The sequence below is a fragment of the Anomaloglossus baeobatrachus genome, chromosome 6 (assembly GCF_048569485.1).
Source record: "Anomaloglossus baeobatrachus isolate aAnoBae1 chromosome 6, aAnoBae1.hap1, whole genome shotgun sequence".
NCBI lineage: Eukaryota > Metazoa > Chordata > Amphibia > Anura > Aromobatidae > Anomaloglossus > Anomaloglossus baeobatrachus.
The window spans coordinates 63,560,435-63,572,661 of NC_134358.1; positions in this window are offsets into that span (position 1 = coordinate 63,560,435).

Here is a 12,227-nt window from a genome sequence, read left to right on the forward strand (position 1 = left end):
GGCAGAGTCACTGAGTAATTCTCTCTCCTGTAGAGTGTAAGCTCTTATCGTAAGCTGGATCCTCTCTCTCTTACTTTCCTGTAGAGTATAAGCTCTTATGGTCAGTGAGGTCCTCCCTCTCCTGTAGAGTGTAAGCTATAATGGTCAGAGAAGTCCTCTCTATCTGTCCTGTAGAGTGTGAGCTCTTATGTTCAGCAGGGTCCTTGCTCTCTCCTGTAGAGTGTAAGCTCTTATGGTCAGTGGTGTCCTCTCTCTCCTGTAGAGTGTAAGCTCTTATGGTCAGTGGAGTCTTCTCTCTCTCTCTCCAGTAGAGTGTAAGCTCTTATAGTCAGAGGGGTTGTCAATCTCCCCTGTAGAGTGTAAGCTCTTATTGTCAGCAGGGTCCTCTCTCTCCTGTAGAGTGTAAGCCTTATGGTCAGTTTTGTCCTCTCTCTCCTATAAAATGTAAGTGCTTATGGTCAGCAGGGTCCTCTCTCTCCTGTAGAGTGTAAGCTCTTATCGTAAGCTGGATCCTCTCTCTCTTACATTCCTGTAGAGTATAAGCTCTTATGGTCAGTGAGGTCCTCCCTCTCCTGTAGAGTGTAAGCTATAATGGTCAGAGATGTCCTCTCTCTCTGTCCTGTAGAGTGTAAGCTCTTATGTTCAGCAGGGTCCTTGCTCTCTCCTGTAGAGTGTAAGCTCTTATGGTCAGTGGAGTCTTCTCTCTCTCTCTCCAGTAGAGTGTAAGCTCTTATAGTCAGAGGGGTTGTCAATCTCCCCTGTAGAGTGTAAGCTCTTATTGTCAGCAGGGTCCTCTCTCTCCTGTAGAGTGTAAGCCTTATGGTCAGTTTTGTCCTCTCTCTCCTATAAAGTGTAAGTGCTTATGGTCAGCAGGGTCCTCTCTCTCCTGTAGAGTGTAAGCCTTATGGTCAGTTTTGTCCTCTCTCTCCTATAAAGTGTAAGTGCTTATGGTCAGCCGGGTCCTCTCTCTCCTGTAGAGTGTAAGCTCTTATCGTAAGCTGGATCCTCTCTCTCTTACATTCCTGTAGAGTATAAGCTCTTATGGTCAGCGAGGTCCTCCCTCTCCTGTAGAGTGTAAGCTATAATGGTCAGAGAAGCCCTCTCTCTCTGTCCTGTAGAGTGTAAGCTCTTATTTTCAGCAGGGTCCTTGCTCTCTCCTGTAGAGTGTAAGCTCTTATGGTCAGTGGTGTCCTCTCTCTCCTGTAGAGTGTAAGCTCTTATGGTCAGTGGAGTCTTCTCTCTCTCTCTCTCTCTCTCTCAAGTAAAGTGTAAGCTCTTATAGTCAGAGGGGTTGTCAATCTCCCCTGTAGAGTGTAAGCTCTTATCGTCAGCAGGGTCCTCTCTCTCCTGTAGAGTGTAAGCCTTATGGTCAGTTTTGTCCTCTCTCTCCTATAGAGTGTAAGTGCTTATGGTCAGCAGGGTCCTCTCTCTCCTGTAGAGTGTAAGCTGTTATGGTCAATGATGTCCTTTCTCTCACGCTCTCTCTCCTGTAGAATGTAAGCACTTGTGGTCAGTGGTGTCCTCTTTCTCACTCTCCTGTACAGTGTAAGCTCATGTGGTCAGTGGGGTCCTCTCTCCTGTAGAGTGTAAACTGTTAAGGTCAGTGGTGTCCTCTCTCTTTCTTCTGTAGAGTGTAAGCTCTTATGGTTAGCGGGGTCCTATCTCTCTCATGTACAGTGTAAGCTCTTATGGTCAGCCGGGTCTTCTCTCTTTTCTACCCCAAGTGTATTTTCTCAGCAATTATAAAATTTCTAGTATTGACATTTGCACAAATTTATTGGCCATGAATCAATTTTTTGGTAAAATTCAGCAGTCAGTGAATTCAAATTTCAAAAGATTTGCTCATCTCTATAAATGACAAAATATTTTATCAATGTATTCAAAACGCTAAAATTATGTTTTTTTGGCCTCACAAAATATTGCAATAAAATACAATAAGAGACGATCAAAACATTATATCCACCCAAAGATGGTATCAGTAAAAACGTCAGTTCAGGGCAGAAAAAATAATTTATCATTTAGTCCCAGATCCTGAAAAATAAAAATGTTACGGTTTTTGGAAAATGGCGCCTAAAGTAACATTTTTTGCATTAATTCCTGATTTTCTTTTCATCACATAAATAAAAAAAGCTATACATGTTTGGTATCTACATACTCGTACTGACCTGGGGAATCATCCTGCTAGGGCAGTTTCTCCATATAGTGAATATGCTAAATAAATAAACAAACAAAAAAATAATTGTGGAATTTCACTTTTTTTTGCAATTTACCACACTTGTAATTTTTTTTCCCCACTTTCCCATGCACCACATGATAAAATGAATAGTGCAATTTAAAATTACAAGTCCTCATATGATTATATTGATGAAAAAAAAAAAGTTATGGCTTTTGGAAAAAGGGGATGAAAAAACAAAAGCACAAAAACGTAAATAATCGCAAGGTGGTGAAGAGAGTAAATCTGTTTTATATGTGCTCGTACGGGGGTTTTTTTTTTGCTTTCCAAATGTTTTCTATGGACGGCTTATGAATTTATTCACTGTATGTTTTTTTTAATGGCTACTGTTAGGCCAACTATGAACACATCGATAAGACCTTAAAGGGAACTTGTCACCTAGAATATGCGTTCTGACCTATCAGCAGACGCATGTGTGCCCTAATTACACCTCCCTACCCATCCTTGTGTTGTAAAATTGTGTAATATAAAAGTAATAAAAAAACGTTTTATTACCTTCATATTTCCTATGTAAATTAGAGAGCCGCTGGCCACATGGGCGGCGCCTTGCCCTATGGACGTCTGCATACTTTCCGTGGGCGTGATACCATGGAGTCATGAGCGACGTCCTTGTCGCTCATTCTATCCTGCGCGCATTGCGGCAGGCTTCTTTTTCGGGTGTTCACTCGCCGGCTTCAGATGCGCACTGCCCATGCGCAGTGCGTGTCTGAAACTGACAAGGAGAACCCAGAAGAGAAGCCTGCCGCAATGGTAAGTATAAACATGCGCAGGATAGAATGAGTGACAGGGACGTCGGTCATGTGACTCCATGGTATCACGCCCACAGGGGCGTGATACCACGTAAAGTATGCAGACGTCCATAGGGCAAGGCGCCGCCCATGTGGCCAGCGGCTCTTTAATTTACATAGGAAATATGAAGGTAATAAAAAGTTTTTTATTACTTTTATATTATACAATTTTACAACACAGGGATGGGTAGGGAGGTGTAATTAGGGCACACATGCGTCTGCTGATAGGTCAGAACGCATATTCTAGGTGACAAGTTCCCTTTAAAGGGGTATTCCCATCTCCAAAATCCAATCCCAATATGTAGTAGGTGTAATAATAATAATATTAGTAAATATCTCCAATTAGTAATGTAGTATAGTTCTCCTGATATAGTCATGTCTCTTACCTCATGTGCAGGGCATTGCACCTTAGGTATCCATGGTTACGACCATGAGCAACTAACTGACTAACTGTCACTATATGAGTGAACATAACCATGGCCACCTAAGCTGCAATGCCCTGCGCATGAGGTAAGAGACATGGCTATATCAGGAGAACTATACTACATTTCTAATTGGAAATATTTGCTAATATTATCATACATATTGGGATAGGATCTTGGAGATGGGAGTACCCCTTTAAGGCCATGTGCACATGAGATATAGTTGGGGTATGGGGCGTAGTCATAGGCGAGGTATTGGTCTTCTACGCCCCACCACGCTACATTAATATTGGGGCCCTGGTTAGGTTTGTGCACTTCTCATAGTTGTTACTTGGGCAACGCGCCTCCGCAGAATGTATGTTGCAGTTGCAGATGGCAGGCCTCTCCCCTAGAGAGGTTATGTCAGTATGACTCACTGCTACAGACAAGAACCATTCTTGGAGGGTTACAGACTCCTGGCTGTGATGCACCCTCAGCACCCTGTAGGGGAACTTTTACCCCAATATGGCGACCATAACTTACTTCTGATATACAATATCCCATTTCTGAGATAGTAGATGGCAATTGTTACTGATGGGATTCTATGTAGCTAGGAGGAGGGGTGGAGCCCTGCTCTAACTCCTCACTCTGCTTCTAGCTCCGCCCTCTATTTCTAGCTCCTGTCTCTACCTCTGGCCCCTCCCTCTGCTTACAGCTCCTCTCTCTATCTCTAGCTCCTCCCTCCTCCCCTTGTCATAGAATCTCATCAGCACCAACTGCCATTTTGTAGCTCAGTAATTGGAAAGTCTTCACAGAATACAGAATTTACTCCAGAATTGAGAGTTTTGATAATGACTGATCAATTCTGGCAGAGAAAGAAGCAAATTTGTCTAATAAGATACATTACAAAGTGGCTTATTTTCATGAGTACGATTGATTTATGACAAACAAATTAAAATGAAATAGTTTTCAGCAGCACATCATCTTGTGTAAACAGGACTTGTGCTGCCAAGAACAAAGGCAACTTATTACTGATTATTCCGTGCTCAGGGTAAGTATGGTTAACCTATTTAAATAGGCTATTAACAGACTGCCGATCGGCAAACATCATTATTTAGTGTATCCTTGTAGACACTGTTTTTTTTTGGTCATGTAGGTCAGTAAAGTTGTGCGCTTATGGCCAGTTTGATTCTCTTTCAAAGCGCCTAATATTATTGCATCAAAACCGATATAAGCATAAGATAACACAGATGCGTAGTCATATACAAAGCATCAAACGGTATGTGCAATCATACATGGTTGATAATATCTTCTCTTATGGCTTCCAATGAATGACGTCACTCGTGCTTGTTTTCTTCTATGGGCTACAGAGTTCTTTACATCTGTCTTTGATCTCGGAAGTGCAGAAGAGGGAAAAGATCACTGTAGGTGACTTGATCTGCAATCCGATATATCCCTTTCCTAGTAGTACTGCACCATCTATTATCCCCCGAAGAGTTCTTCTTGGATAAATCACTCTCATATTAAAGTTCTCGTAGATGCCAAGGTACTGACATTCCACTTCTGAAAAGACATAAACCAACACAAAAGCAATATTGGTAGAAGACAACGCCACCTAATAAAGGAGAACGTTCCATTCATTGCTACATTCCGGACCCAACATCATTAGTTTTACACAATATTATTATAATCCAGTGACAAATAATCATGTTTAAGGAAGTGGACCACCTTCTGTGTGTGGAGTCATGACCTCGGAGCGCAGTGTTTCTCCATTCTCCTGAAATATATGGAAATAATAATCCCAGTGAAAGCTGCTTTTTATTTCCTTATACAAACTCCTTGACAGACATTGTTCATCATCTCTGATAATCTGGTTTTCATCACCGCTGAATTGTTTGAGTTTTTTTGGATGTTCGTCTTCTTCCTGATGTGTTCCCAGTGGCCGCTGTGTCTTATAAGCCACCAGAGAGTGAAGATATCGAGCTGGGCCTCCTGTAGAAATAGTGATCTTCCAGTGAGATCTGCAACGGATTACCTTGGTCGTATCGTTTGTTTTTGGAAGGCTTGAATTGTAATTTTAACTTTCATTAAAATGTGTTTCTGTTGTAAAGTAAAAGGTAACTAAAGCCAAAATGTGAAATTCTCATGTAATGTCCTACTCCTAGTTTAATATGAAAATTATTTTTAAAGGGAACCTGACACTGATACATATTATCCGGTCCACAGGTTACAAGTATCAGACTGTGGCTCTATGACTTCAGCCATATACAGTATGTTTAAAGGGAACTCATCGCATACTCACCTGTGGACGGTCCGATACAGTAAGGTCCGGTGGATATCTCTGCTCTCGGGTCCAGCGCCTCCTCTATCCTTGTGATCGCTGGCCTCTTCTTTGCTTCATGTGGATGACACATCCTACGTCATCCACACAGTGCCCTCCATTGCCCTCCTGCGCACGCGCACTTTGCTCTCCCCTAATGAGAGCAGAGCAAAGTACTGTAATGTGCAGGCGCAGGGAAAGGTCAAAGAATGCAAATTACAGTACTTTTGACTGCCCTCAGCAGGGCAGAGCAAAGTGCACATTATTATTATTCTTATTATTATTTATTATTATAGCGCCATCAATTCCATGGCGCTTTACATGTGAAAGGGGTGTACATAATAGGGACAAGTACAATAATCATAAACAATACAAGTACCATACTATGAAGAAAAAGACATGGATCGCACATCCCAAAAATACAATGATCTAAAGCCGCTAGGCAAAAAATTAAATAGAACATGAGGTTCTTTTGTTACCATTCTGATCAGATTGTATTAAGCCCACTGCCACGTCACGGCAAACCTCTTGAGTGGGTCCCTAACCTGACCTTTTTGTGCGGCACCGTGCACAGACCACCGCCACAGCGACAAAGCGCCAGCAAGGCGGGCGACCTGGTGCCTCACAGCACCCATGCTGCAAGGCAAAGCCCCCAAGGCTCCAGGCCGCGCCGCCCCACCGACACCACACCACCACAACAGCAGCCACCACACAGCACCAGCACACAGTGAGAGGAGCTGCGCACTCACCTCCCACTGGCTCCCATATGTGAACTGGGAGCAAAAAGAAGGCTGACCCCTCTTGCAGTCTCCTGCTGATTAAAATCACCTGTGCCAAATGGGGAGAGTGCAGATCCAAGCAAAAAAAGAGGGGGATAGAATGATATAAATACCATACTATGAAGAAAAAGACATGGATCGCACATCCCAAAAATACAATGATCTAAAGCCGCTAGGCAAAAAATTAAATAGAACATGAGGTTCTTTTATTACCATTCTGATCAGATTGTATTAAGCCCACTGCCACGTCACGGCAAACCTCTTGAGTGGGTCCCTAACCTGACCTTTTTGTGCGGCACCGTGCACAGACCACCGCCACAGCGACAAAGCGCCAGCAAGGCGGGCGACCTGGTGCCTCACAGCATCCATGCTGCAAGGCAAAGCCCCCAAGGCTCCAGGCCGCGCCGCCCCACTGACACCACACCACCACAACAGCAACCACCACACAGCACCAGCACACAGTGAGAGGAGCTGTACACTCACCTCCCACTGGCTCCCATATGTGAACTGGGAGCAAAAAGAAGGCTGACCCCTGTTGCAGTCTCCTGCTGATTAAAATCACCAAACAAAACTAAACAATACAAGGCACAGACAGGTACAGGAGGAGAGAGGTCCCTGCCCGTGAGGGCTCACAGTCTACAAGGGATAGGTGAGGATACAATAGGTGAGGGTAGAGATGGTCGTGCGGCGCTGTATCAGACTGAGGGTTATGGCAGGTTGTAGGCTTGTCGGAAGAGGTGGGTCTTCAGGTTCCTTTTGAAGCTTGCCAAGGTGGGCGAGAGTATGATGTGTTGTGGCAGAGCATTCCAGAGCACATGGTCAAGAGCGCAATGGAGGGCACTTTGTGGATGACGTAGGAAAAATCATCCACAGGCGATTGCACAAGATGGAGGAGACGCCGGATCCAAGAACAGCGACGCTCATCAGACCGGACCATATCGGACCACCCTGCAGGTGAGTAGGTGACAGGTTCCCTTTAACTCAGAGAAAAACATAATGAAAAGCTACCTACAACTGAGCCACCTAGTAGACTAGTCGGATAGGTGGGTCCTCGGTGGCTTCTCTATGCCTGCTACCTATGACTATCAGATTTCTCCCTCTGTGTGCTTGTTGGTAAAGGCCTGTCACTCCAGGACAGAGAGTGGGGAGAGGCTGCTGGTGATCTATCTGTCTGACTAGTCTACGAGGCAGATCGATCCCTTACGGCTTCTAAACTATATTTTTACTGAAACGCCAAAGAGTTTTAGACTTAAACATATATGGCTGAACTCATATTGCCAGTGTCTAATACATGCTGTCAGTGGATTGGACAGTATGTATCAGCTGTTCAGTTCCCCTTAAATGGTAATCAAAATATTCATAAGCCAATTGTCAGAATTTGGTTCTTTAGGCCAACCAATGGGCCCACACAACAGCCATTCAGAACTTGTAATTGTAGCATTAACGTCTTGCAGGATATATCACCAATATCTCTTTCCCAGGTTATTTGAGGAAAGTTTGGCACATAGAGAGGTACATTAAAAAATATAGGTTCTATCTATATGAGGAGGTGTGTCGGCCTGTACTGTTTTTGATAGAAAAAAATTATAACTAACTACCTAATATTTTTATGTGTTTGGCAATAGTGGAATTTGTGTATTCATGTGGTGTGCAGATGTACAGTGTGTGTATATATATATATATATATATATATATATATATATATATATAGTAATGCCAGTGTCCCTGTGCTGCCCCACTTCCCTCTCCTGGCAGGGGAACTCAAATACTCACCACTGCAGCTGCCCACATGTTTCTTTGGCCCAGGATCCAGGCTCCCGCCACTGTTCCCAGCTCCCGTGCATGTAGTGCAAGTATCCTGGCAACGTGCTTAGGATGCACGCATTCCCTGCTTCTTGAATGGGGAAGCGAGCACTCTAGAAGTGTCCCCAGCCAATGGCCGGTAGGCAATGGCCAATTAAGGCACCCTCCCCTGTTGGGCGTTGCCTGAGCAACTTTAGTTTCTAGTTAGTTTCTGTACCTACTAGCAATGTTGTCTGGCCCATGTTTATCTGAACCTGTAGCACTGTGATCTTTAAGCTGTACTCCTGTGTACTTGAACCCATACTTCTAAGATCCTGAACCTGAACCCGTCCTGTGATCTGAAACCCACCTTGTGACCCACGACCCTTTGTGTTATGAGAACATGTCCTGCCAGCCCTTCGCCAGTGCCTATACCTGACCTGTCTGTCTGTCCCCTGAATCCGTCCTGCCTGTCTGTGTACCCGAACCTGACTTGCCTGTCTCCAGTACCTGCCTGTCTCCTTTACATACTCTATCCAGTCAGCCTCTACTATCCGCTCAATCTTTCCTGTCGTCCTTACCTGCATCTCTCACCTTTGTGTCAGCTGCTACAGTATTGGGTACTGCCCTGGAGTGGTAACTGGTGTCTACCGGCACCCCGCCAATCCTAACCATCAGAGGCTCCAGTGAAAACCCAGTAGGCACTCAACCATGCCTCTTCAGTGTAAGTCCAATCCATAGTGCAGTGGCTCCACACCAGGGCCGGACTGACAGGCGGGAGGGGCGGAACTTCTCCCGGTGGGCTGGCCGGTGGAGGGGTGGGTGGGCCGCCCCCCGCCTCTCCCGCACTGCCTGCTGTTTAAAATTATTTTGTGGCTGCCGCCACCCGCCGGCCGCCACTATAGCGGCGGGGTCCGGTGAGCGGCCCCCGCCGCCAATTTTCAATGCTGCTCATGATGACAGTGCATTGCTGACGTCATCACATGGCGCGCAGACACACGTCGGGCACCGGTAAGCGCTCCACGAAGCCGAAGATGAAAAGTTTTATCAATGTGGATGAGAAGGGAGGGGAGGGGATTAGGGCACAAGATGGGTGAAAGGGGGCACAGCTTTGCAAAAGAAAGTGGAGGGAGTACTTTATACAGATGGACAATGTGTGTGTCTGTGTATGAGGCCTGGCTGTGTGTGTGTGCGTGTGTGTGCGTGTGTGTGCGTGTGTGTGTGTGTGTGTGTCTGTATGAGGCCTGGGTGTGTGTGTGTATGTGTGTGTGTGAGTGTGTGTGTGTGTGTGAGGCCTGGGTGTGTGTGTGTGTGAGGCCTGGGTGTGTGTGTGTGTGTGTGTGTGTGTATGAGGCCTGGCTGTGTGTGTTTGTGTGTGTGTGTGTGTGTATGAGGCCTGGCTGTGTGTGTGTTTGTGTGTGTATGAGGCCTGGCTGTGTGTGTTACTGATAAACAATGCAATCCGTTTGGCGGATTCCGTTGTTTCCCATAGACTTGTATGAGTGACAGATTGCGACTGATGCCCTTGCGTTGCATCCGCCACCCGGCTGATCAGTCGTGGAACGACTGACCGTTGGGCGGCAGGAACACAGCATGTAACGTTTTTTGAGCAGCGGAATCCTTATGTTTTCACTGCGCATGCTCAGATCTTGTGTTTAATGATTCAAATGACTGTCTCTCTCTCGGCGGCCGAACAATCAGCTGATCTCCCGGCGGCCGGCTTCTGTGATCGATCAGCTGATCTCCCGGCCGCCGGCTTTTGAGAGCGATCAGCTGATCTCCCGGCGGCCGGCTTATGAAAGCGATCAGCTGATCGTTCACAATAGCCAGCCACCAGGAGATCAGCTGATCGCTCTCAAAAGCCGGTCGCCGGCTTTTGAGAACGATCAGCTGATCTCCCAGCGGCCGGCTAATGAGAGCGATCAGCTGATCGTTCTCTCTCTCGTTTTACAACGGAATCCGCTTTCTCATGACAATGAACTCCATTTCTTGTCCCCTGTTGTACAACGCATCAGTCACAAGCATCAAGCAACACAAGTGACTGATGCAAAACAACGGAAATGTGAACATAGCCTATGATGGAGAGGGGCAGTCTGGGGGGGAATATGATGGATAGAGGCAGCGTGGGGGGAATATGATGGAGAGAGGCAGCCTGGCGGGGGGGAATATGATGAAGAGGGGCAGCCTGGGGGGAATATAATGGAAAGGGGCAGCCTGGGGGTAATATAATGGAGAGGGGCAGCGTGGGGGGAATATGATGGAGAGGGGCAGCCTGTGGGGGAATATGATGGAGAGGGGCATCCTGGGGTGAATATGATGGAGAGGGACAGCCTGGGGGTAATATAATGGAGAGGGGCAGCCTGTGGGGGAATATGATGGAGAGGGACAGCCTGGGGTAAATATAATGGAGAGGGGCAGCCTGGGGGTAATATAATGAAGAGGGGCAGCCTGTGGGGGAATATGATGGAGAGGGGCAGCCTGGGGGGAAATATGGTGGAGAGGGGCAGCATGGGGGGAAATATGATGGAGAGGGGCAGCCTGTGGGGGAATATGATGGAGAGGTTCAGTTTGTGGAGGGGATATTTTGTGAAGGAAGCACTGCAATTATGTTTTCAGGAGTGTAGAATAGGAGACATTTATGGGGCAGTATAATGATACTTTTATTTTTAAGAGCGCCATGTTGGGAAGTGTTGAAGAAGGTGGAGAAGAGGGAAATCTGGACACATGAGCACTGTGCGCGACATCTCATCATGGCGTCTTTACTTCATGGAGACACAAGGTACGGGAACAACTCTGATTTGAGATTACATCACCTATAAGGTACCTGCATGTAAATCATTTTGATACTGCCTGAATCTCATCAGTACTGTGGTTCCTCTATGCTCCGCTGTCTGATGATGCCTGATAACAACTACCAACTCACAGCATCTCCTTACCATTTTTCAGGACAACCTGGGAGTTGGTTTGTACAATACAATTGTACATGGGGCTAAGGTTGGTTATTTATTCATGTTCTGATGGTAATTCTGGCTCTGCATTCATGTGCTGACGGTGGTTCTGGTGCTACATTTATGTGCTGACGGTGGTTCTGGCATTGTATTCATGTGCTGACCTTGGTTCTGGCTTTGCATTCATGTGCTAACGGTGGTTGCGGTGTTGCATTTATGTGCTGACCTTGGTTCTAGCTTTGTATTCATGTGCTGAAGGTGGTTCTGGCTGTGCATTCATGTTCTGAGCTTGGTTCTGATGCTGCATTCATGTGCTGATGGTTCTTGCATTGCATTTATGTACTGATGGTGGTTCTTGAGCTGCATTCATGTACTGAGGCTGATTCTGGTGCTGCATTTATGTACAGATGGTGGTTCTGGTGCTGCACTTATGTAATGACAGTGGATCTGATCTTGTACACATTTAACAATCCAAAACAAGCTTCATGGCTTCAAGTTAAAATGTAAAAAAAAAAATCTTCAAAACTTTGTTTTGAGATTATGAGGAGAATTTGACGAGACTCTTATCCAAAAACAGTGTAAATTAGCGTATGTTCATATTGATTTTTTGAGCAGAAACTGAGCATAATCACACCAAATCCTCATTAAATCCTTACAAACTTTATTCCAGGGATGCATTAATGTACTCATGGTGGTTCTAGTGATGTATTCATGTAAGTGCCCCTAACATGATACTAACTGCTCACATCCTCTTGATGTCTGATGCTTCCTTTTTGTTATAAAAATTATAAACTGCTGTTATGTCTGCTGTCTATAATTGATTGGTTGCAGCGCCGTCATTGTTACGTGATATCAGCGTTGCAGACAATAGCAGGCCTGGGAGGGACAATAAAGCAGTTTGTTTTCAAACAATCAATCAATCCAGGGAATGTGTTTCCAAAACCGGGAAGCCACTTTCAGAGCATTTTTTTTTTGA